Genomic DNA, 25,094 nt, shown 5'->3' with positions numbered 1-25,094 from the left:
ATATTTGACATGTAATATTTTTAGTTGTTTTATTTTATCATTGGTATGAACCATGATAAGGTCTAGGTTAAGTTTTTATCACCTAATTGACAAAACAGGAGATTGTTAGTGCACTTATTTGTCCACTTATTTGTCAATCACATGACTACATGTGTCAATGAGTCGGTTGAGCCCTTAAAAACCGAAGACACAATAGGACATGAAGCACCAATGAGTGAAGAAGATGTAATTTGAAGTGCCTTGGTGACCTTAACCTTATATTTAAAACAATATATCCTCTAAATGATTCATTCTCAAATAGTTAAACTCTTGGTTGATCATCATATTCGGAGCTCAATTAGAATATGATAATATTGGCTAAAAGAGTTGCAAAGCTACTGTAAATCAAACAACCAAAAATAGTTGTTTTCAAATTGTTCTCAATCCTATTAATAGGCTGTCGATGGGACTCGATGGAATAGAAGGACCGCTTGATGTGATCGAAGAAACAGTCCAATAACTAAATAGAAAATTCTTAGAGTTTCTCGATGGGATCAAGGGACAACTTGATTCTATGAAGGGCCTTTCGATCCCATCAAAAGAGCCGTAATTAGCCATTTTATAGCCATTGCAACACGATTTTTATAAAATGGACATTTGATTCTTAGGCATTTTAATAGATTTTTTGTCCAATTAGAGCTTAGGTGATTCCTCATTCTTATCCCTCATCCTATGATTATAAACATACGAGATTTAAGTCATCTTTCTTCAGATTACCACTCTAATGATGATTCCAACCTCCATTATGAAGATGCACTTGATCTCCACCATTTTCTAGATATTAGAGATTAAGCCTATAGGTATATTCATCCTTGTCTACATCCTCTAGAAGACCTATCTAGGTGAATCTCTCTTAAAAACTAAATATCCATTACTTGTAAGAGATTCCACCATCCTCTCACTACATTGGTTACCTCATAAGGTGTAAGCCCTGAAATTCGGGGGTCGAGCATAACTCAGCTCCCGAGTTCCAAAACATCACTTATGCAACATATTTAATGAAGGATGTATGTTGACTGTATTAGTGCATAAAACATGGAATAGATTAAGCCAAAACACAGATATGATTCAGGGATAAGTGATTAAAGTAAGCGGAAGACTTATAGTAAAATATGTGTACAAGTGTAAACCCCTGAATTACATATACAAGCCAGATCGAATAAAAGTGTTATTTAACAAAATTATAAGTATCGAATTACATCATTTAAGATCCCAAAAATAATCCCAGAGATCCCGCGCATCAGACCGAGGCTCGCTAGAACCCGTCTGAAAACTGCATATAGGAGAAGGCAGCCTCGTCATCATCCAGCTCCCGCTCTGCCTCAGAAGTCGCATCCACATCTGCAACATCAGAGCCTAAGACAGAGTCTGGTGGGTGTTTAACACCGCCCCAGAAACGTGGGAGTGAGTGATCAACTCAGTGGAACAATAAGGCACTGGTTAACATGTTATCAGTTCAATCAAACAGTAATGATAAAGCAGAACAATTAAATAAATCCTAAGTACTCTTGTTAATGCAAGGATGTATGCAAAATGATGCGTGCCCTCACGCGTACACCCTCAGCGTTTTCATCTTACGTTACGCATGACATCGCCTCAAAGTGCGCCACATCTACAAAGCACATGCAAATGCGGTGCATGGATATGATTACCAAGTTGTTATTAGTCCATTTCACACAGCAGGATTGGGAAGCTAAGATACCTTCCTCATATCACCATCCAAACAGTAATCCATTCTAAGGTCGTCAATCCTAGACTTCTCATACGATCATATGTTTGAGGTCGTAGTAAAGGGCTCGTCACCAATCAATGAACGCCTTTCATGCCCTTCCTACCACAGTTTGGCTCATCACCTCATTGCGGTATCCAGGTATGCTCGAGGTCACTACAAAGGGCTCGTCACCAATCAATGTAGGCCGACAGCACGAATATAGTATCCCATACCACCATAATCGGCTCACGAGATTAGTTGCTCACTGGTCACTACGGGGAGGCTCGTCACCCCAGCATAGGCCGATAGCTCGACCACGGTGCCCCATACCACCATGTCCGGCTCATGAGTCTTAGCGGATCAAGTACCATAGTTAATAGGATTTCACTGGTAAGTTCGGTACCCTAGATTCAAGCAATAGCGTCCATACATGGTAAACATACATCGGATAATCGGGTTAGTTGACGAACTTGACTAACACGAGCGCACGTTGAATAGAACGACATAGAGTGCACAAACACTCCGCGTGGCCAAACCACTGTCGACAACTCTAATACGACTCGGGTTCGTCTAATACGTCCTACGTGGCGAAAGCAATCTCAATCACGAATATAGGGTCAATTATCGATTTCCTGGACTAAGGCATAGTCCCAAACACCTTACGCTACTACAGATACTCATATGGAATGTAAAACAGTAATGGAACAACAACTCAAATCATGGTACATACGCATCTGAAGAATATCAACTTAACATAAATGTAAGCATAGGAAATGCTTGAATTGAAATAACTTGGAATGTAACTTGCATAAAGGAAATCATGCGCATCAATAGGAGTATTGAGAATCACTTTCAATGCCGACAATTAGTGTAATAAGTTACACTTAGATCATTCATGCATTTCTACAAACACTTAGCATACATGGAACAACATATATGACGTATGTTGAAATACATGCACTTAGACAATTCCTTTTACCAAGGAGTTGTCATACATGCATCTAGCACACATACATGACAAATAATCATGGCAAACATAAGTGCATATTTTATACGTATACGGTACTTTATAAATACACATAGAATACACAAATCTCAATAAAGCACATGCATATCAGGAAAGCAATGTAAACACAACATTTGGCATGTGAAATCTCATCCATAACAAGAATAAATCACTAACTGGCGTTGAAAGCCTTGAAAACCATAACCTATACACTTAAAGTCCGCACCTTAAGCGAGGAAAGAACCACCGAACTGATTTAGACGAGTTGTCTTCGTCAACGGCGATAGGATACCCTAAAATAAGGATAGAAATGAGATACAACAACACCAAAACTAATCTAAGCTCTAACACAGATTAGCGTTAAGTTAACTTACCCCAAAAGGACTCAGAACCGTCAGAAGAACGATCCAAAGTGAAGGTTCAAAGATGAAGCAGAATAAGGAAGAATCCAAGATGATTCACCAACTTATCTCTCTCACTTTCTCTCTCTTTTCCACTCTCTTTCCAAGCTAGGGTTAGAGAAAATCGTATGGATAAGAGAGCTAGGGTTTAAGGACTATAAATAGGCCTATTCTTGATGAAAATAACCCCAGGGTCAAGGTATACTTAGGTTATAACCAAAGTAACCCTTTCTCGATCCAACGAAGCACTTCTGGTGGGCCTATAACCATGAAAGGTCGGACCTAAGCTCCTTGACCATGGATCTAGGTCAAGCTAAGTTTTCATACCGACCGGCTCTTCAGATCAGCCATGGCGGACCACACACAATTCAACGGTCACGGGATCTCGATCAGGTCCACAAGCACTAGGATATGCTTGGGCCAACTATCCTGATCAAAGGGTGAAATTGGGTCAAAATCCAACGGTCAGATAACTTAAAATCGTCGCGCAAGCAACGCGACTCAGATTTCAATAAAAGCTTATTAAATTCTAACCGTTCTCACACTCTTCACTCCGAGCTCAAGCAAATCGATCCAGAACATCACATGGACTTGATTTTTGAGGAGATGACCAAGCCCAACTCGGTGACCGCAACAGCCTAAGATCATCGCCATCGGACTTCCGACGCGCGGTCCAGGTCCGATCCAGATCTTCCAAAAATTTTCCAGAACAACTGGATTAAGCGATGGATCCTAGATTTCAGAGTAACGTAGCGCTCACTAATATACACGTTTAGAGCCATGCAGATACAATTTAAAGTGATTGATGCGGATTTCACAAACAATCGAGTAAAGCGCTAATTACCCCAAAACAACTACTTAAGGAAAGATTAGCATAGAAAATTCCAAGGTCATTACATAAGGGCATCATATGCAAGATAGTTGATTGTATGAGTTGAACCATCGACATCAACGATCAGGAGAGTAATTGAGAACTTGATTCAAGCACAGAAGAGCATCGAAGAAGCATCTCAAGCAAGGCGCTACAAATGGGCTCAATTCGACAAGTAAGGTTGTCATTTATAGATTACAGTCACATTCTCTCCTTATGTAGGACAGAGTGTAGATTTTGTGACTCAAACTTAAATAAGTTCTTGTATAAGATCTAGGCTCTTGGGTAGGGCTGAATTCACAAGACACGGGTGCATACGTGTTAGCCTCCAATGAGAGTATATGTAAGGATTTGGATTAGGATTGAATTCACTAGACACATGTGCATACGTGTTATTCTCGATAGGGAACCTCTAGCGGAAGTGTACGTAGGGCCTTAGATTAGGACAACTAGTAGTTGTTGGTTAGCCGATAGAAAACCAATTAAAGTCTCTTACAGGAGCCACCAACACAGGTGAAAATATGTTCCCCAACACGTGAGTGTATGTGTAGATTAGTGGTTAGCCAAGAGAAAACTATTATAAAGGTTAAGGGTGAACCTATTGAAAACTCCTACGATAGTGAAATACCAGTTCACTCGAGGAAGGTGTGTCTACTAGGAGTGGAGTAGGGAAACCAAAACACTATAAATGTTTGTGTTTTGGATTATTATTTATGTTTTACTTATGTTTGTGAGTTTAATTTGTTGAATTATATGAATGCATAATTAGATGTATGCTACATGTTGAATAGTTAGCATATCCTATACAAAAGATCACTATTTTTTATAAACTAATTACTTAATAGTTGTATCTATTATATTCTATGTGATTGGACTTACTTAGGCTCCCACAAGACTTGACTGTAATTCTATACTCTGCCAAGATTCAGCACGAGACATGGTAGACAATCCAAGCAATTTTGATGTTCACCCTCAATTGGCCCTTATGAAAGACCTAACATTGTTCATGGTCGAGACTCTATATCGAGTTGGTCTTCATTAGTTCGTGTGCCTTCCATCCCTCATCATGCTCCAGATCACTTCACCCTAAATGCCCAAGATATTACATAATTCATGTAATCAACCCAATTAGTTGGTATAAGGCTTAGATAATGATGATGATGATGACAACTTGCACCTTTCTTTATACCAAGATCCATTGTAATTTGTGAAAGTCGATGCCTTGGCATTATGTATTGATTTGTTTCAAAAGTGGATGATTATATTGTAATTGTCTGTACATATCCTATGATTTGAAAAGAATAGAAGAAAATCAAGGGTGGAGATAATCTAATCCAAGTTTTATGTGAAGGAAAAACAAGGCTAAATCAGTTTTAATCAAATCTACCAGCATCTAGTGAAAGTCTCTCTAAGACCTAGAAATTTTAAGTTTTTGATCTTAAGTTTAAGGCTTAAGGATGAATATAAAAGCCATGAAATTTTAGACCTAGTCCTCATCACGTAATTAATGATGGCCATCACGTAATTAATAATAGTGAGTTGTAGTGTAACGTCTTAAAAAAATCCGTACAAACATCCGAGTACTGCCTCAGGCAGAAATCCCTAAGGACCGTATTCTGTAGAAATTTAGGCGACAATTAATTAAGTACTAAAATAAATTTATTAGTGCATTTAGCTTGACCCAGTATTTACACAAATGGTAAGACCCAAAATCATCAAAATCGCTAACTCAACACTACTTAAAAATGTAAGAAAAATCCCATGAGACTATCGCTCTTGGGAACACATTGAAACTCAGTTTCAGACTTGGACCGCATGCCAAAAGTCTGATGACCACGAAACTATAGGGTTATATCCGTCCTACTGGACTTGACAACCATCGCGGGAATCGAGCCTAGAGTGTGTCCAGAAACACACAACTTGAGCCCTGAACAAAGTGTGTGAGAAAACGCGAATATCTTTAAAAAATGTACTGAAACTTAAGTGAATTGGGCCATTTGCTTACACGTAAAATTGAGGATTTCAGACCGTCAATTTTTTACTAAACTTCACCCATGGATAAGGGAAATTTTGCTGAACGAATTTGTATACTTGTGTCCCCAATCGAGTAAGCATGACCGTTAATCTGACAAGGGACCTCCACGGCCAATCAGCCTATCCAATCACGCCAAAATCACATCCTAGCATAGATCCATCATCAGAGAACTTGCCCTATGGCGTAGGTGAGTAATGGACCTCCCAATGAGCATCGTTTGTTAGAAACAAGCACCCTTTGGTTATAAATTAAGTATACTATGGCCTCAGGGCCATTTACATCAGTTTTAGGTCTATATAAATCCCTTAAACCACCCCATTTCTATTCCATACGAATTTTCTCCAAACCTTAGGAGAGAAAAGAGAGAAAAGAAGAGAAAAGAGTGAGGAGAGAAGAGAAGGTTTGGGAGATTGTTACAATGTCTCTCTCCCACAACTACACGCACTGAATCGCCTTTCCATTTAGCTAACTGATCTATTTCTATTACGATTTGGGTAAGAAATCCTAACCCTAATCTTGATTTAGAAATCCATATTGAGAAATCGATAAACTAGCTAACCTATTTCAGGGTTTAGGTACTCGTTGTTCTGTTTTCGAGAACATAGTGTTTGAACCGAGTCCGAATCGAGAAATCCGATGGAAGGTGTGGACTATAAACGTTTAGGTTATGGTTTTCAATGCTTTCAATTTCAGCTAATGATTTATGTCTGACTTGATTGCTGCAATATTGTGATAGAAACGACGTTTTTGATATATTATACATGTCTGATTTATGTTGACTACAAGATGCATTCCAAGTGTTTGTTGAAATGTTTGAATGAACATGCAATTGTGATTTGTACTTGCCATGACTGTTAATCTAGGATTCATGTTTGTCGTATGCATGATGATCTCCATGTATAAGGAATTACCATAATATATGTCGTAACTAATCTAGTCTATGTATTTAGTGAAGTGTAACTTAGGTGTTTGATAAAATGTCTGAATGAGAAAATGTTGTTGAAGTGTATTCATTCAGTGTATTAAGATAGGATTCTCAATTACCTTAATCATATGTATAGTTTCTTCCATGTAATCATATTTGCCACAATGCAATATATGGATAAAATGCAAGTGTTGGTGACATGTTCAATGTGTTTGATGAAATGCTCAAATGAGAGATTTGTTTAGACTGATTGTCAAATACTGGAATTATTGTCACATGTGTTTACTTGTTACATCTGAGTAGGATTGGGGCTACGTCGTAGTCCAGGCAATCGGTAATAGTCCCCATTCAGGTGCTCGAATTAATTCCGTCACCACAGATATATTCGACGAATCTGGGTCGCACAACAATTACCGACAGTGGTTAGGCCATGAGGGGTGCTTATGCACTCCATGTCCATTAAGTCAGCATGTGCTTGTACCAATCGAACTTGTCTAATAAATCGATTAGACTAATGCATGTTTACCATGTATGGACACCACTGCCTAAATCTAAGGTATGCCCCTCCGATGTAAAGGCCCACCTTAACTATGGTACTATGATCCACTAAGACTCATGAGCCAAGCATGGTGGTATGGGACACCGTGTTCGAGTTGTCAGCCTACGTCGAGGTGATCAGCCACCCCGTAGTGACTAGTGAGCAAACTCAGACTCGTGAGCTGAGCATGGAGGTATGGGACACCGTGTTTGATCTGTTGGCCTACGCCGAGGTGATTAGCCACCCCGTAGTGTCCGCGAGCACAAATTATAAACTTGCCTTTCCACTGCTTCTAATTGGGAGTGATGACCCCACAACTTGTCTATCGTATGTGCTTGACTAGGAGTGATGAAACTAGATGGATCCTTCAATTCGGGTCAATGATATAAATGGAGGTGCCCTAACTTCTCAAATCTGTTGTATGAATAAATCTAATTAATTACTAGGCTAACATGACCATGCATAGTACTGCATTAGTCAGGACCTGCTTTAAAGGCATGGAAGTCGCACAAGAGGTAGTGTTGTCATATGCGATAAGGTGTCAGCATCGTTTGTTGAGGTAGATTTTGATGTGAGGGCACGCATCATTATTTGCACTCCATTCCCGCATTAATAAGAGTAGCTAGGAAGTGATTGTTATGATGCTTTATCATTACTGCTTGATTGAATTGATAACATGTTAACCTTTGCCTTATAGTACCGCTGAGTTGTCACTCACTCCCACTCTAGGACGGTGTTTTAAAACACCAACCAGACACTGGTTTAGATGCAGCTGATGATGAGGTTTACGCAATAGAGCAGGATTTCATGGACGATGAGGAGGAGTTCTCCTACTGTCAGCTTTCTAGCGGGTCTACATAGACCTTGAGCTAAGTCGTCAGGATGTTGGGATGCTGGGATACTTGTTTAGTTGGACATCTTACATTTTTCCATTTTGCCTATTTTGAAACAAATTTTATATATATTAAACCTTGTTACACCATCATACTCTGGAAGTTGTGAATTGCTTACTTATTTTAATACATAACCTTCAGACTTTCGTATGCTTATCTCTGGAGTCTGATATGTTGCTTTAGTATAACACCACTCATGTTTAATGCATTAATATGGATGAGATCTAAACATCATTATCTGTGTTGCGTAAGTGATGTGTTGAATCTCGGAGTAGAACTTTGCTCGACCCTCAAAATTTAGGGCATTACAAGTTAGTATCAAATCATGATTTGGGTTAAACTAGACCGGGGTGATAGGTAACACGACGCACTCTAAACACACTCTGACTTACGAAGGGGGTGATGAAATCTAGAAGCCACATTAGGAACCCAAGATTTTGCCAATGGACGAGACCAAACGTTGTAGTTTAGTCCATAACACATACCTGAGGGACTGAGATCATGTGCATTGACCCAAGTCACCTTTTAAGCCGCCAATCGATGAGTTTGAACCATTAGTCGACAAATCCCAAATTTGAAATAAGCCAAAAGGCGTAAATACGCGCGTATAGAATGACAAAAATAGACCATGCGGGCCCAGGGGCCCGAATATCAAAAACTGGTGGGACCCAGGGGGTCCCCCACATGTATTTGGCACCCTAGGAGGGGGGCGGAGCCACCGCTGAACATCCCAGAGGGGCTCGACGGCACCGCCCGCCTCCACAGCAGGGTGGGGCGGTGGTGCACCACTGGTCGGTCGGCCATGTGGGGCCTATCCCAAGTGTGGTCCCCTTATTTTACCCCATTTCAGCCTCATTTCATATTTTCAACCCCCCAAATACCTCTAAACCCTCCAAAACTTCTTTTCCCTCTCAAATCTCCTCCATTCATTCAAACCTCTCATTTCTCCCACATCTTACACCCATCCACCACCATTACCCTAAAACTACCTCTTACAACTCTGCATATTCCTTATTTCCCACTCATTTGAGCACAAAACCTGAACAGGGTCATGAACTCGTTTTAGCCACCTTGTAAAGCAAGTCGTGACTGGTTCCGTATCTGAGAAAGAGAGTGAGAAGGAGAGGAAGGTTTAGAGAGCTCTGTCTACCCCAGTAGTCCGTTTCCATATCTCTACAATGTTAGGAGTACATCTATCTGTCTACACGGAGAGTTAATTTCACCTCATCCTAACTCCTCCATCAGCTAAGAGCAATCAGCACTCAGGTATAAAATCAACACCTACCCCCTAGTTTCAAATCCTTCTCAACTCAGTCCCAAGTCGACTCACTCAATCTCTTAATGGGTTGAATCTAATCTAGTTCTAACTGGACATTTGCTAGAGTTTTGAAATATCACCACAGATCCGGAACCCAGTAGTCTATTACTACAGCTAACTCAATCATGACTCACCATTATCTTGTAAACATTTATTTAAGAACTAACTAAATTCATCTACCTAGAAGGACACTCCTCCCTTCAACAAGTCTCAACAGGTGAGTGGAAGCTAAGATTTATATTAATAGTAGGCTATATATGTTAGGATTAGAACCTTCCTCTCCTTCTCACTCTCTTTCTCTATATGGACTCGCCTCCCAAGGTCATGGCTTCGCCAGCCCAGCAGCAGTAACTGGCCATTGGTGTACTTATTGTAACAAAGGGGGACACACTGACCCCTTCTATTTTACCAAGATGAAGGACAACGGTTTCATGCCACCTCAGAAGATCAACTGCCAGCCACCGCATGTTATAGCAGCTCCACCTCTATGATCTGTACCACCAGCATAGCCATTTAACCAGCTGCCTGTACCTTGAAATAGGACACCTCAACAACCTATGGCAGCTTAAGAAAATTGTCCACAACAAGCTCATGTACATGTACTTGCAGCTGAAGTATCTGAGTCAACAACTGCAGTACCATTAGCCTTTGAAGTCACTACTCACATTCAAGGTACACCTGTGTTTCTGTTGGTGGACACCGGGTCCACTATTTCGATGATATCATACTCTACAGTCAAGCGTTTAGGATTGAACACTACCCCTATGGTTGGGGTGAGAGTCATTGCGACGGCAGAAACTTTCACGGATGCCACTAAGCTGTGTAAGGGTTGTTTGATATATTTAGGGAGCAGGGTGGTGTGTATTGACCTAATTGTCACCACCCTATATCATTATGATGTCATCCTCGGTATGGATTGGCTCACCAAAATGAAGGTAGAGATTGACTGTGATACTAGATTGGTGACAGCCCATAGACCCGAGGGCACGACCTTCACTTTTCCTATTCAGGTCAGTTGGCCCTATCACATTAGCTGTTATACTTCCCTACTAGAGAATTATAATAGTCCAACCCTTGGGGACACCCTAGTAGTTTGAGATTTCATGGACGTGTTCAGAATGATCCTTGGACTACATCCTCAGCGCAAGATCGACTTCACTATCAACCTTGTGCCAAATGTAACGCCTATTTCTTTACCAACATACCGCATGCCTCTGTGTGAAATGGAGGAATTGAGGAAGTAGATAGATGATCTATTGGATGCAAGTTTTCTACGGCCTAACGTATCTCCTTGAGGAGCTCCTATATTGTTCGTGAAGAAGAAGGATGGATCGTTATGATTATAACCATGTAACAGTGAACCATGTAACAGTGGCAGTGAAGAACAAGTATCCTCTACCCAGGATAGATGACTTGTTTGATCAGTTGAAGGGAGCATAGTATTTCTCTAAGATTGACCTACAGTCCGAGTATCATCAGTTGCGCGTCAAGAATGAAGACATGCAGAAAACAGCTTTCAGAACCAGTTTTGGGCACTACGAATTCCTTGTGATGCCATTTGGACTTACAAATGCACTAGCCATATTCATGGATCTCATGAACTAGGTGTTTCGGCCGTATTTATATAGATTCGTCATCATGTTTATAGATGATATTTTGATATACTCCAAGAGTTGGAAGGATCATGAAGAATACCTGCGAGCAGTTCTTGATACTCTCAGGCAGAATCAGTTATTTGCTCAATACCGAAAATGTAACTTATGGAAGAAAGAAGTCAAGTTTCTGAGACATGTGGTTTCCAAGGAAGGAATTGTTGTGGACCTTGTCAAAGTAACCACAGTATACGACTGGGAGCAGCTCGGCTCAGTTACAAAAGTGAGGAGTTTCCTTAGACTTGCCAGCTATTATCATCGATTCATTAAAGATTTTTCCAAGATAGCCTGACCATTATCTTAACTCACTCAAAAAGATCTTAAGTTTGTTTAGAATGAGAAAGCAGAAGCAGCCTTTCAGGAATTAAAGGACAAGTTGACATCTGCGCCTGTGCTCGTATTGCCAGAGTAAGGGGTGAAATATACTATATACACGAACGCCTCTCATGTTGGTTTGGGATGTGTACTTATGCAGAAGAATAGGGTGATCGCCTATGCCTCGCCATAGTTGAGAAAATATGAAGAAAACTACCCCACGCACGACCTGGAATCGGTGGCAGTCATCTTCGCATTAAAGCTCTGGAGACATTACCTCTATGGAGAGGAGTTCGAGCTCTTTTGTGATCACAAGAGTCTCAAGTACATTTTTACACAGAGAGACCTGAATATGAGGCAATGACGTTGGATGAAGACCATGAAAGACTTCACATTTGAGGTCTCCCACCATCCTGGCAAGGCAAACCTTATGGCCGATGCATTGAGCCACAAGAAAATAATAGAATTTGTAGCTCTTTTGATAATAGAAGAGTAGAATATGGGGGAGTTTATGCGAGACTTCGAACAGAAGCTTACAGTAGAGGAGCCATTCGCACATCCACGTATAGCCTCTTATTGATGACTGAATCATTATGGCATAGAAAGAAGATGAACTATTAGTGAAGATGAGAGAGCGAGTAAGTGATAGTGAAGACTCCGAATGGAGAGTTGGCTCGGACGGAGGTTTACGTTACCGTAGCCGCCTATGCGTTCCCAATCTCCATGACTTGAGAAAGGAAGTCTTAGAAGTCGCTCACAATTCCAAGATGTTGATACATTCGAGCAGTACGAAGATGTATCGAGACATGAAGTGTTCGTACTAGTGGGACAACATGAAGGCCCAAATAGCAGATTATGTATCCTGTTGTCTCACATGCCAGCAAGTTAAGGTGGAACATTGCCGACCCCCTAGTTTACTTCAGCCTATGCCCATAGCTAAATGGAAATGGGATTTCATATCCATGAATTTCATTTTCAGGTTACTTAAGACCAGAAAGGGGCATGACTCCATTTAGGTGATTATGGACTGATTAACGAAATTGGCCTATTTCCTCTTGATTAAAGTTTCTAATTCGGTTGATGACCTGGCCAAGCTGTACATTAAAGAGATGGTGCGATTACATGGAATTCCTATGGAGATTGTGTCGAACCGAGACACACAATTCACATCTATCTTCTGGACTCGAATCCAAGAAGCAATGGGAGTGAAACTGAAGTTCAGTACCGCGTTCCACCCACAGACTGATGGGCAGACGGAACGGGTAAATCAAATACTTAAAGACATGTTGTGAGCGTGCATGCTTGATTTCAAGGACAGTTGGGATTACTGTCTCCCCTATGTCGAGTTTGTGTATAATAACAGCTTCCAGGCAATCATCGGCATGACTCCTTACGAAGCCTTGTATGGGCGCCCATGTCGACCACCGCATTGTTGGGCAGAAGTTGGCGAGAAGAGTTTGGTTGGCGCAGATTTGGTACAGGCGACCTTAAAGAAGATTGATATCATCAGGCATCAACTTCTTGCAGCCCAAAGTAGACAGAAGAGTTACGCCAATACAAGACGGCGATAGCTAGAATTTGAAGTTGGGGACGATGTATTCCTTAAGGTTTCCCCAATAAAGGGAGTCCTTCTTTTTGGCAATAAAGGAAAACTTACGTCGTGATTTATTGGTCCATTCTAGATACTAGACCGAGTGGGTGTGGTAGCGTACTACCTTGCTTTGCCCACACCACTCGCAGGCATGCACAACATATTTCACGTATCGATGTTGAAGAAATATGTTCCTGACCCTACCCACATTATCAAATAGGAGCAAGTACAGTTAAGTGAAGATGCTACCTATGTACTGCGACCAACATGTGTTCTTGATAGGAAGGAACAAGTGCTACGCAACAAGGTAATCCCACTTGTAGAGGTATTGTGGACACACCACACTGAGGAAGAGTCTAATTGGGAAACGAAAGTTGAAGTCCGTAAGAACTACCATCTGATCCTCGAGGAGTATGAAAAGGTACTAATTTCGAGGACAAAATTTTTCTTTAAGTGGGATAGATTGTAACATCTCGGAAAAAATCAGTGCAAGCACCTGACTATCGCCTAAGGTAGAAATCCCTAAGGATCGTATTCTGTAGAAATTTAGGTGAAAATTAATTAAGTACTAAACTGAATTAATTAATGAATTTAACTCGAACTACCATTTACACAAATGGCAAGACTCGAAATCATCAAAATCGCTAACTTAACACTACTTGAAAACCTATGAAAAATCCCATGAGCCTATTACTCTCGGGAGCACAGTAAAACTCCGTATCGGACCTGGACCGCACGTCAAAAGTTCGACAACCATGAAACTATAGGATTATATCCGTCCTACTGGGCTTGACAACCATCATGGAATCGAGCCCAGACTGGGTTTAGAAACGCACAACTTGAGCCCTGAACGAAGTGTGTGAGAAACGCGAATATCTTTAGAAAATGTACTGAAAGTTGAGTGAATTGGGTCATTCGCTTACACGTAAAATTGAGGATTTCAAACTATCAGTTTTTTACCAAACTTCACTCATGGATAAGGGAAATTTCGTTGCACGAATCTGTATACTTGTGGCCCCGATTGAGTAAGCATGACCGTTGATCTAACACGGGTCCTCCACGGCCGATCAGCTTATCCAATCGCATCGAAATCACATCTTAGCATAGATCCATCATCAGGAAACTTGCCCTGTTGCGTAGGTGAGTAATGGACCTCCCAATGAGCCCCGTTCATCAGAAACAGGCACCCTTTGGTTATAACTTAAGTATACCATGGCCCTGGGGCCATTTACATCAATTTTGGGCCTATATAAAGCCCTTAAACCACCTCATTTCTATTCCATACGAATTTGCTCAAAACCCTAGGAGAGAGAAGAGAGAGAAGAAGAGAAAAGAGTGAGAAGAGAAGAGAAGGTTTGGGAGATTGTTGCAGTGTCTCTCTCCCACAATTACATGCACTAAATCGCCTTTCCATTTAGCTAACCGATCTTTTTCAGTTACGATTTGGGTAAGAAATTCTAACCCTAATCTTGATTTAGAAATCCGGATTGAGAAATGAATAAAGCACTACAAGAAAAATGGGCAAAGGCTACGGCCAAAAACCGTAGCTAAAGACCTTTCGCTACGGATTTAGTCCATAGAACGTCCGTCACTATTGGTAGTGTAGCTAAAGGTCAAAAACCTATTACTACAGATTATATCTGTAGGCGTAGGTATCAGTAGCTACAAACAAAAGCCGTAGCTAAAATTTCTGTAACGAAATGTAGCTACACCTACAGATTAAATCCGTAGCAATAGATATCAGTAGCTACAGATAAAGGCCGTAGCTATACTTTTTGTAGTGAAATATACCTACGGTTACAGATTAGATCCGTAGCAATAGATATCACTAGCTACGAAAAAAAAAGAAAAAGAAGTAGCTATAATTTCTGTAGCGAAATGTACCTACTGCTACGGATAATATCAGTAGCTAAAAGTGGAATGAAATTCATAGCAACATGCTGTAGTTAGCAATAACTACAGTTTTTAGAACAATAGCTATGGCTAGAATTCATAGCTATTTTTTAAAAAATTGTAATAATGGTGTCGGTTTCTATTGCAAGAACCTGCTGTGATTGATAACTCATCTAAGCTTAATGCTAATAAGAATAGTACATAAAATGCAATCAAGAAAAAAATGATGCATTTATTACAAATAGCAATCAAATCATACAATGCATCCCACATTCACATTTCTAAATAAACAATACTTCACTTTGCTCAACCTATCATAAGAATTACAACTAAGGCATGCCCTCATGTGCAAGAAATAAATACACTCCAACACAGTAAACACCCTCCATATAATGCAATAATGCTCACGTTTTTACAGAATTTTCTTCCTTCAAACGGTCAATTTCAGCAAATGTAAAAGATATAGCTTCTTCTTTCCCTGAAACTACAGATGTAACTTCTATAGACTTTGACACAAGATCACTTTCAAGTTCTGAAACCTATATACAAACCCCTCAATCAGTATAGATGATATTAGGAAGTAATGGCATCATTTTTGTCAAATCCAGTATTCACAATCAGAATCACAATCACAATTTCAGAATCAGAATTAGTAAAAAAAATAAAAATAAAATTACAATCCTTTAAAAAATATGTTCAAACCTAGGATGGACTTTTAAACTCAAAACTCCAACTCAAACTCCCTAAAATATGTGACTTACTATAAAAAGTAAAACTTACTATTTACAGACGGTATCCATTCCTACTAGACTTCATGGTTTTCTGCCAAAAGTAGTAACAGCCCAGTTTGGCCTAACCACATTATTCTCCTAATTTTTCGGAGCCCTTTTCATGTTGGCACGACTCCTACAACTCAGAAGGATTAAAAGTTATATGTGATCTAAAACTTACCATTTATAGTAAAAATGAAAAGTGAAAGTGGATAGCTTAAAGCAATGATGTGCTCTGTGCCCACTTATTCAAGGATAACCTTTAGGCGATCCTGTTCACTCCCCAAGTATAGGGTTGTGATGTAGTAATAAACTCGGTAAGACCGAGGTCGAATCCCAAGGGACTGAAACCTGTACGTAATCTGAAACTCACTAGAACTAGAACTAGATTAAGATGAGATCTAAACAAATGATTCTGAGGAATAATAGTAAAATACTAATCTAAAACTTAAGGAATTCAGAGGAAGGAAACTAGGGATTAAGAGGATCCACTTGTAGAGATCAGGGAGATCTTATGCCTGCATCAAAAACTCAACTGAACTTAGAGTCCATCTTCATCCAGTTGAAAGGTGTAACCATGAAAATTAAACTGAACTTCCTTTGATATAGTTTTCAAGAGATGAAAGTTATATGAATTAGAATGGATTCCATCACCAAACCATTCCCAGGAGACAAAGTAAACAACATAATTAAACTAATTACCAACCAATCAATCAATGTATGAAGGTTAGGAAAGGTACTGTCATCCGACCATGCCCAAGGGACGATGGTGAACAACAGGGCTTCCTGACGTCATAAACATAAAAAGGGAAAGAACAAGCTCAAAGCTATTGCAGATCCATTGTAATTTTAGTCACAGCAGACTATTAAAAACTAAAAAAAAAAACATTCCCTTAATAATCAAACTAATATCAAATTCAGTTCATAAATTAAAATTAAATTAAAGGCATAAAATAGAGTCTCCCATCTCACTACAAGCTTCACCTCTTCGTACGCTAAGAGTTCATGTTAAAGCCAGAAAAATAATAAAAGGAAGAAGGAATCGAAGATGAGAAGCGGAGAAGAAGGATGTCGGCCCACGCTCCACTGCTTACCTCCACGGCTACCCCCCAAACACTCTCTCTCTCTTCCTCATTTTATAAAAACTGTAGTCAGTCCACTAGAGTCATGGAACCGACTCAACTTACATAGCTCCATGCATAGAAGATCCAGACGCATACCCTATTTTTGCGTATCAAGAGAACGCTGAAAAATCCTGCGTTTGGCCTGAGTTTGGAAGGCAAACCGTCCAGATTCATCAAAACTGACTTCTTGGTTGTGCTTATGGATACCTGTTTCAGCTTGTGAATGGTCCAAATCATGGATTCAGATGTCCCCTTGATCACGGAACGACCCCACAGCGCCGGTTTTCAAGGACACGCGTAAGCTTACGCACGAGGGCTGCGTTGAGCTCTCTGTGGGCCCCAAGATGATGTTTTTGATGAAATCCACCTTGTCCATTGAATTTCTGGCGAAAAATAGGTCAGGAATGTATAGTTTTGGATTGTTGTTGACGTGGTCCACTGATGTTCTTCTTCCACCGTCCATCGTGCTTTTGAACGGTGATCTGCCTTTATTTACATGAATGAACCAAAAGGAAACCTAGACGTGGGTTAGACCCGCCCTATGAATGCAATGGACGGTTTGGATCATTCGTTTGAATGATTAATGGGGCCCACTAAGCAAAATCGACGGATGTCGTTCGTCCGCTGTTTCCTTTCGTGGGAAGGAGACGAGTCTCCTTCCTTTGACCGATTGTCCCAATCCGGTGCACGTTGAGTGCACTTGTGCACTGTGTACTGGCACCGCCAGTGGGGTCCACTCATGATGTTTTTAGGAAATCTATTCTGTCCATTGGTTTTAAAACCTCATTTAAGGGGTTGAGACTAAAATTGAAATATATCCAGATTTTATGCGGGCCCCAAATCATAATTTTAGGTGCTGAATTGTCTCTCAGGCCACTTTCACAAGGATCCAATGGGTTAAATTTTATGTGCACAGTTAAATTATGCTCATCAGGCCATGTATGAAGTTTTGAGCCAAATAAATGCTGAGAACCTTATGATCTTGCATTCTGGCTGACTTTCTGGCCACTTGAGCTTTAGTTTCTCGATTTTCTCGGATCTTTGGCATGTAAATCCGTCGATCTTGGTCCCCTGGATTCCGTCCCATGCTCTGGTGAATTTTGAGCATTTTAGCACCTGTTTCAATCCAAGCTCTTAAATACACCCTGCATCACAAATACGATTAAATTAGGCCGTTAAACAGTATCATGCTCATAAAATCTGGTAATAACTGGGGTCTATATGTAATATTTGACCCTCAACACAACCCCCTACTAGCATCTTGCTAGTCCTGAGCAAAGTATGCGAAAATAAGTTGAGAAATACAGGACAATCTCTAAAAATTCGAGCGATTTTTGAAAACAATTAAGATACTAGAAATCTAAGATTCATGAATGTTGGGCAATACTGTCTCCTAGAATCAAGTGCACGGTAAACTTCATAATCAAGTTCAAAGTATTAATCCATCAATTAGAAAAATTCTTAACATTGAGTTCCATGAGTTTAAAGTGTAATCTCGACTTATCATCATTAAAATTCATCTCGCTATTTCATGATACCATTGGTAACCAACAAGAGCATTCAGGACACTTAAAAACTAAACGTGTCTCACAGATCATTCTTTCATTCTTCCAGCTTTTGATTTTTTCACTAAAAGTAACGCCAAGAAGGAGAATCAAATCCTCACCTATAGGAAGCAACCTATAGTGAAGACTGTACACCTAATCCTTTTCACATATCATCCATGGGGAATTAAATCTACACGTATAGGGAGCAAACCTATGGTGAAGATTATTCGCCCAACCCTTTCCAAAGGTATCTGTTTTTTTTTAGCTAGGTATTTTCTTTTTCTTCAATTGATCATGATGACAAATTTTCCAAGCTGGTTTCTTACATGCATAGTGATTACCAAGTTAACCCTTCAATATCAAACTGAAACCTTAATGTGAAAGCAAGATTTGACGTGTGAAATCATGACTCAATCAATGTTTATAACTTCTAATTTTAGATTGACAATTCAAACTTAACTGTGAAATCTAACAAATACTGAATCTAAGAGTCAGAAATTACCAACATCATGTATCTTGAAATTCTAAGTGTCCTAGATGGCCGTCAAAATCAATTCAAATTCACAAGAAATTTTAGAAAAATTTTAACAAATTTTCACAATTTTTGCTCAAGACCAAGAAAATACTGATTAGGAAACCTAATCTCTCACCCCCAACCTAAAATCTACATTGTCCTCAATGTAAAAGATATGAGCATGCAATGCACATGGGACAATGAAAGTAAATGAGAAGTGATGAGAAGATAGTACCTGGATAACGAATCGAGAGAGAGACTTTTCAAGAGATCGCAGCATAAAAGCCGGTTAGTATGAGAGTGAAGACACGAAAGCAAACTATCCTAAAACAACACATCAAGCAAACTAACCTAATGGCATAAAACCGTCTATCTTAGAGCAGCATAAAGCAAACTACCCTAGTCCTATGAAAGCAGGGAAAAACTACTCAATCATGCCACAAGGTTCCTCTTTTGGCCAGTATCTTGATAAGTTTCTCAGTAAGTTCCTCGACAAGATCATCCAAAAGCCCTTTTTACAATAGGCTTGGATGCCCTAGAGCATGACTTTCTAGAGAGACTTATGTATCTCATAAGAAATTTTCTGTTGAATTGCTTGAGGTATCTAGAGTATATACGATTCACCTATGACAGAAGAAGTTTCAACGTTAATATCACATGGTGAATTAGAGACTACAAGTAGATGAAATTAAAAAAAATTTATAGTAGGTGGTGTAGTCTCAACACACACTGAAGTTTCACTCTTTAGTTCAATTTTCAACTCCTCCTCCTTTAATGGTAAATATTCAGGATCTAGGGGAGGAGGTACTTCAGAATAAGGGTTCTCTCGGTCCGTGACAACTACCGAGGTATTGTCTTGCGAGGCATCCACTATTTCGTGTATCATGGGATCGTTTGAATCTGCAAAGTGTGCCAAACAATCATCCAAAGAGTCGAAACATTTAGCTGAAAGGAGTTCATTCATCCTATCGAGATCTGTAATGATATGTCCAATGACTCTTTTATCTTCTTTGAGAGTAGAAATGAGCATACCATCTTGTTTGTTTTCAAGGTGGGATGAAATCACCACTGAGTATGTCTCTTTTTGACCTAAGTAAAACTGTTCAAGATCAGTAGTCAAAAGTTTTAGGTCAAGCTTCGGTGGCTTTAGGTTAGACAGCAGAGACACTTCTTCAGTTTGGGGCAATTTTTCAAATTGTGGCCTCCACTGGTTAACTTCAAGTACCGGTGCAGTATCAAGCATGGCCTCCGTCTCCTTAATCATGTCATCATCAAAATCAGGGGAGTGGGCCATGCACGTCTCTAGAGAGTCAGAGGATAAGGTCAAAGGTGTCCTATCTTCCATGAAAGAGTCAATCATGTTAATGTCGTGGAAATCGTCATCATCCTCTAACCATCTGCCTGTATTGAAAAATATGTTTGACTCCAATGTCATATTCTCGAAAGACATAGTCATGACACCATTCCTGCAATTGATAATTGTGTTTGAAGTGGCAAGGAATGGGTGACCAAGAATGACGGGAAGCTGAGTGCTTATGTTACTCATGGGTTCGGTATCCAGGATGATAAAATCTACAAGGTAGTAAAATCTATCGACCTGGACCAACACATCCTCAATTATCCCTCTTGGTACATGAACAGAGTGATCAGCAAGTTGTAATGTGGTTAGGGTGAGTTTTAATTCACCCAAATCTAACTGTTTGTATACCGAGTAGGGAATTAGATTCACGATCGCTCCTAAGTCAAGAAGTGCGTGATCAATTCGATAATCCCTGATTACACATGATATGGTTGGGCTACCAAGATCTTTGAATTTTTGTGGCATATCTTGCTTTAGGATAGCACTCACTTTCTCATTCAAGAAGATTTTCTTTTGAATATTTTGTCGTCTTTTAGTCGTGCACAAGTCCTTCAGAAATTTGGTATATGAAAGTATTTGTTTTATAGCATCAAGTAGAGGAATGTTGACCTTCACTTGTTTCAACACCTCCAGAATATCCTGAGAGTTAGAGAGAGGTTTTGGTATAATCAACCGTTGGGGGAATGGAACAATCGGCTTCCCTTGAGGTTTCGGTTCTAATTCATGTGGAGCAATACTATGTCTAACATCATTGTCCTCTTCTGGATCCTTAGGCTTTTCAGCCCTAACCGGAATGGTTTTGTCAATGGTCTTCCCACTTCTAGGAGTGGTGATAGATTTAGGTTGCTCCATCTGATTCGAAGAGCTAGGATCACTTATCTCATATTGTGGTTTGGGATTGGGAAGAGGTTGAGCAGGAAGCATCCCCTTTCCCACAATTGCTAATTGTGTTTCTATCCTTTGGACGGAGGACACAAGCGTTCCAATTGCTGATCTGATTTCCTGGATTGCTTGTGCCGCATTCTGATTAAGTAGCTCTTGGTCTTGAATGTGTTTTAGAACCGGATCCTCTTGAGGTTTCACTTGATTTGGAATTTGGTTAAAGAAACCTTGAGGAGTAGTAGTTTGTTCATTCCTCCAACTAAAGTTTGGATGATTTCTCCAACTATGATTGTATGTATTAGAGGTGGGTCCATTGAAAGGCCTTTGGTAATTATTTATAGCATTGGATTGCTCAGTCAGTACCTCTTGAAAGGTAGATGTAGTTGAACAATTTTCAGTTGTGTGACTGTTACAACCACAAATACTGCAAACAACTTCCTTACCCTTGTCCTTCCTTGATTCCATGGCCTCAAATTTCTTTATGAGATTAGCCACTTTAGAATTGAGATCATCATCCTCTTTCAGAAGGTATACTCCACCCATTTCCTTTGATTGAGTGGGCCTAGAAGTGGTATTTGATTTTGGGTATGTGTCCCATGATTGTGTGTTTTCAGCAAGTCTATCCAAGTAATCCCACACATCATCGACATTTTTATTCATAAATTCTCCATTGCACATTGCTCAACCAGTAGGCGCATGGAAGATGTCAGTCCATCATAGAAAAAGTGTATAATGTGCCACGTTTCAAATCTGTGCTATGGGCATGAGCTGACAAGATCCTTGAACCGCTCCCAATATTGGAAGAATGTCTCATCTTCCTTTTGGGCAAAGTTCATGATTGACTTTCTAAGGGTGTTTGTTTTGTGATATGAAAAAAAATTCTTTATGAACTCCCTTGTCATGTCATTCTATGTGCCAATAGATCGGGGATGTAGTGAATGTAACCACGTCTTAGCTTTCTCTTTTAAAGAAAATGGAAAGAGTTTCAGCCTGACCATGTCCTCAGACACATTAGGAAAGTATAAAGTGACTATGATTTCATCAAACTCTTTCAAGTGTAGATATGGATTTTCAAATTCAAGCCACAAAACTTTGGAAGGATTTAGACCACCCCTGGCTTGATATTCATGTGTCTTGTATTTTCTAGAAAAACCATACATGAGGACATACTCATCCCTGCCTGTTGTAAATAATCTCATAAAGTATGAGGCAGGGGTGCTTGATGCACCTCATTCTCATCCTGGATGTCCTCCACCCTAGGTTGGAGTAAAAGAGGTTGATTTGCGGCCATAACCTCAGTTAACTCTGAGGATCTCAAATGGTGTCTAATCCTGCGATGGATAGATAACCCCTCAACCAATCCTCCTTAAGACGTAGAGTGTTGTCACGAACCCACTTGGGCATGAAACACTCGCAACCCACAATTCAAATTCTAAACCTAAACTTAAGAGAAATGAAGAAATAAAAATCTAGAAAATAAGAGAAAAGAGTTGGAAGGAAGTTACCAAATTAAAAGTCCTAAATTAAGAACCTGCAAAATAAAACAAACCAAGTTAGTTTCTACACATAAAAATCTAAAAATTGCAGGAGATCCTAAAATAAAAAGTAAACTAGTTTCTTAAAAAAGGAAAATTTTCTAAAAAGGAAATAGAAAGTTTCTAAAAACAAATTAAGAAAACTCTAAAACTAAAATAGAAAGAAAGTTAGTTTCTAAATTAGAAGAAATCTTAGAATTAGAAAGTTTCTAAAGATAAATCCTAATCTAAAGTAGAAAACAGAATGACTAGAAAATTAGAAAGATATTACCAATTTAGAATGTGTATGTAAAGGTCCTATAAAACAGGAAAACAGGTTAGTTTCTAGAAATCAGAAAAATCTAAACCTAAAGATAGAAAATCCTAATCTTAACCTAATTCTAAAACTAGTCAATTTCAGAAAAACGTAACCGTCAATCCCCGGCAATGGCACCAAAAACTTGTTTACTCCCTGAGTATAGGGTTGTGATGTAGTAATAAACTCGGTAAGACCGAGGTCGAATCCCAAGGGACTGAAACCTATAGTAATCTGAAACTCACTAGAAATAGAACTAGATTAAGATGAGATCTAAATCTAATGATTTTGAGGAATAATAGTGAAATACTAATCTAAAACTTAAGGAATTCAGAGGAAGGAAACTAGGGATTCAGAGGATGCACTTGTAGAGATCAGGGAGATCTTATGCCTGCATCAAAAACTCAACTGAACTTAGAGTCCATCTTCATCCAGTTGAAAGGTGTAACCATGAAAATTAAACTGAACTTCCTTTAATATAGTTTTCAAGAGATGAAAGGTATATGAATTAGAATGGATTCCATCACTAAACCATGCTCAGGAGACAAAGTAAACAACAGAATTAAACTAATTACCAACCAATCAATCAATGTATGAAGGTTGGGAAAGGTACCGTCATCCGACTATGCCCAAGGGATGATGGTGAACAACAGGGCTTCCTGACGTCATAAACATAAAAAGGGAAGGAACATGCTCAAAGCTATCGCAGATCCATTGTAATTTTAGTCACAACAGACCATTAAAAACTAAAAAAAAAAACATTCCCTTAATACTTAAACTAATATCAAATTCAGTTCATAAATTAAAATTAAATTAAAGGCATAAAATAGAGTCTCCCATCTCACTACAAGCTTCACCTCTTAGTCCTAGCTAAGAGGTTCAGTAAATCATAATCATGCTAAAGCCAGAAAAATAATAAAAGGAAGAAGGAACCGAAGATGAGAAGGTAGAGAAGAAGGATGCCGGCCCATGCTCCACTGCTTACCTCCACGGCTGCCCCCCAAACACACTCTCTCTCTCTTCCTCTTTTTATAAAAACTGTAGTCGGTCCACTGGAGTCATGGAACCGACTCAATTTACGCAGCTCCATGCGTAGAAGATCCGGACACATACCCTGTTTTTGCGTATCAAGAGAACGCTGAAAAATCCTGCGTTTGGCCTGAGTTTGGGAGGCTAACCGTCCAGATTCATCAAAACTGACTTCTTGGCCGTGCTTATGGATACCTGTTTCAACCTGTGAACGGTCCAGATCATGGATTCGAATGTCCCCTTGATCACAGAACGGCCCCACAGCGCCAGTTTTCACGGACGCGCGTAAGCTTACGCACGAGGGCAGCGCTGAGCTCTCGGTGGGCCCCAAGATGATGTTTTCGATGAAATCAACCCTGCCCATTGAATTTCTAGCGAAAAATAGGTTAGGAATGTATAGTTTTGGATTGTTGTTGATGCGGTCCACTGATGGTTTTCTTTCGCCGTCCATCATGCTTTTGAACGGTGATCTGCTTTTATTTACGTGAATGAACCAAAAAGAAACCTAGACGTGGGTTAGACCTGCCCTATGAATGCAATGTATGGTCTGGATCGTTCGTTTGAATGATTAATGGGGCCCATTAAGAAAAACCGACGAACGTCGTTCGTCCGCTGTTTCCTTTTGTAGGAAGGAGACGAGTCTCCTTCCTTTGACCGGTTGTCCCAGTCCGGTGCACATCGACTGCACTTGTGCACTGTGCACTGGCACTACCAGTGCGGTCCACTCATGATGTTTTTAGGAAATCTGTTCAGTCCATCTATTTTAGAACCTCATTTAAGGGGTTGAGACCAAAACTGAAGTATATCCAGATTTCATGCGGGCCCCAAATCATGATTTTAGGTGCTGAAT

General features: G+C 39.8%; 1 non-coding gene across 1 annotated transcript; it reads left to right on the top strand.

Annotated features, from left to right (window-relative positions):
* The first annotated feature begins 22,132 nt into the window (after positions 1 to 22,132).
* On the top strand, positions 22,133 to 22,239 carry LOC131219718 (small nucleolar RNA R71). Its single transcript, XR_009158363.1, has one exon. It is a non-coding gene; the product is annotated as a small nucleolar RNA R71 (small nucleolar RNA).
* The last annotated feature ends 2,855 nt before the right edge of the window (positions 22,240 to 25,094 follow it).

The sequence above is a fragment of the Magnolia sinica genome, chromosome 11, assembly GCF_029962835.1.
Source record: "Magnolia sinica isolate HGM2019 chromosome 11, MsV1, whole genome shotgun sequence".
In the NCBI taxonomy this organism is placed as follows: domain Eukaryota; kingdom Viridiplantae; phylum Streptophyta; class Magnoliopsida; order Magnoliales; family Magnoliaceae; genus Magnolia; species Magnolia sinica.
Note: the sequence above shows the minus strand (reverse complement) of the source record. Positions and strands in the feature narration are given on the sequence as shown.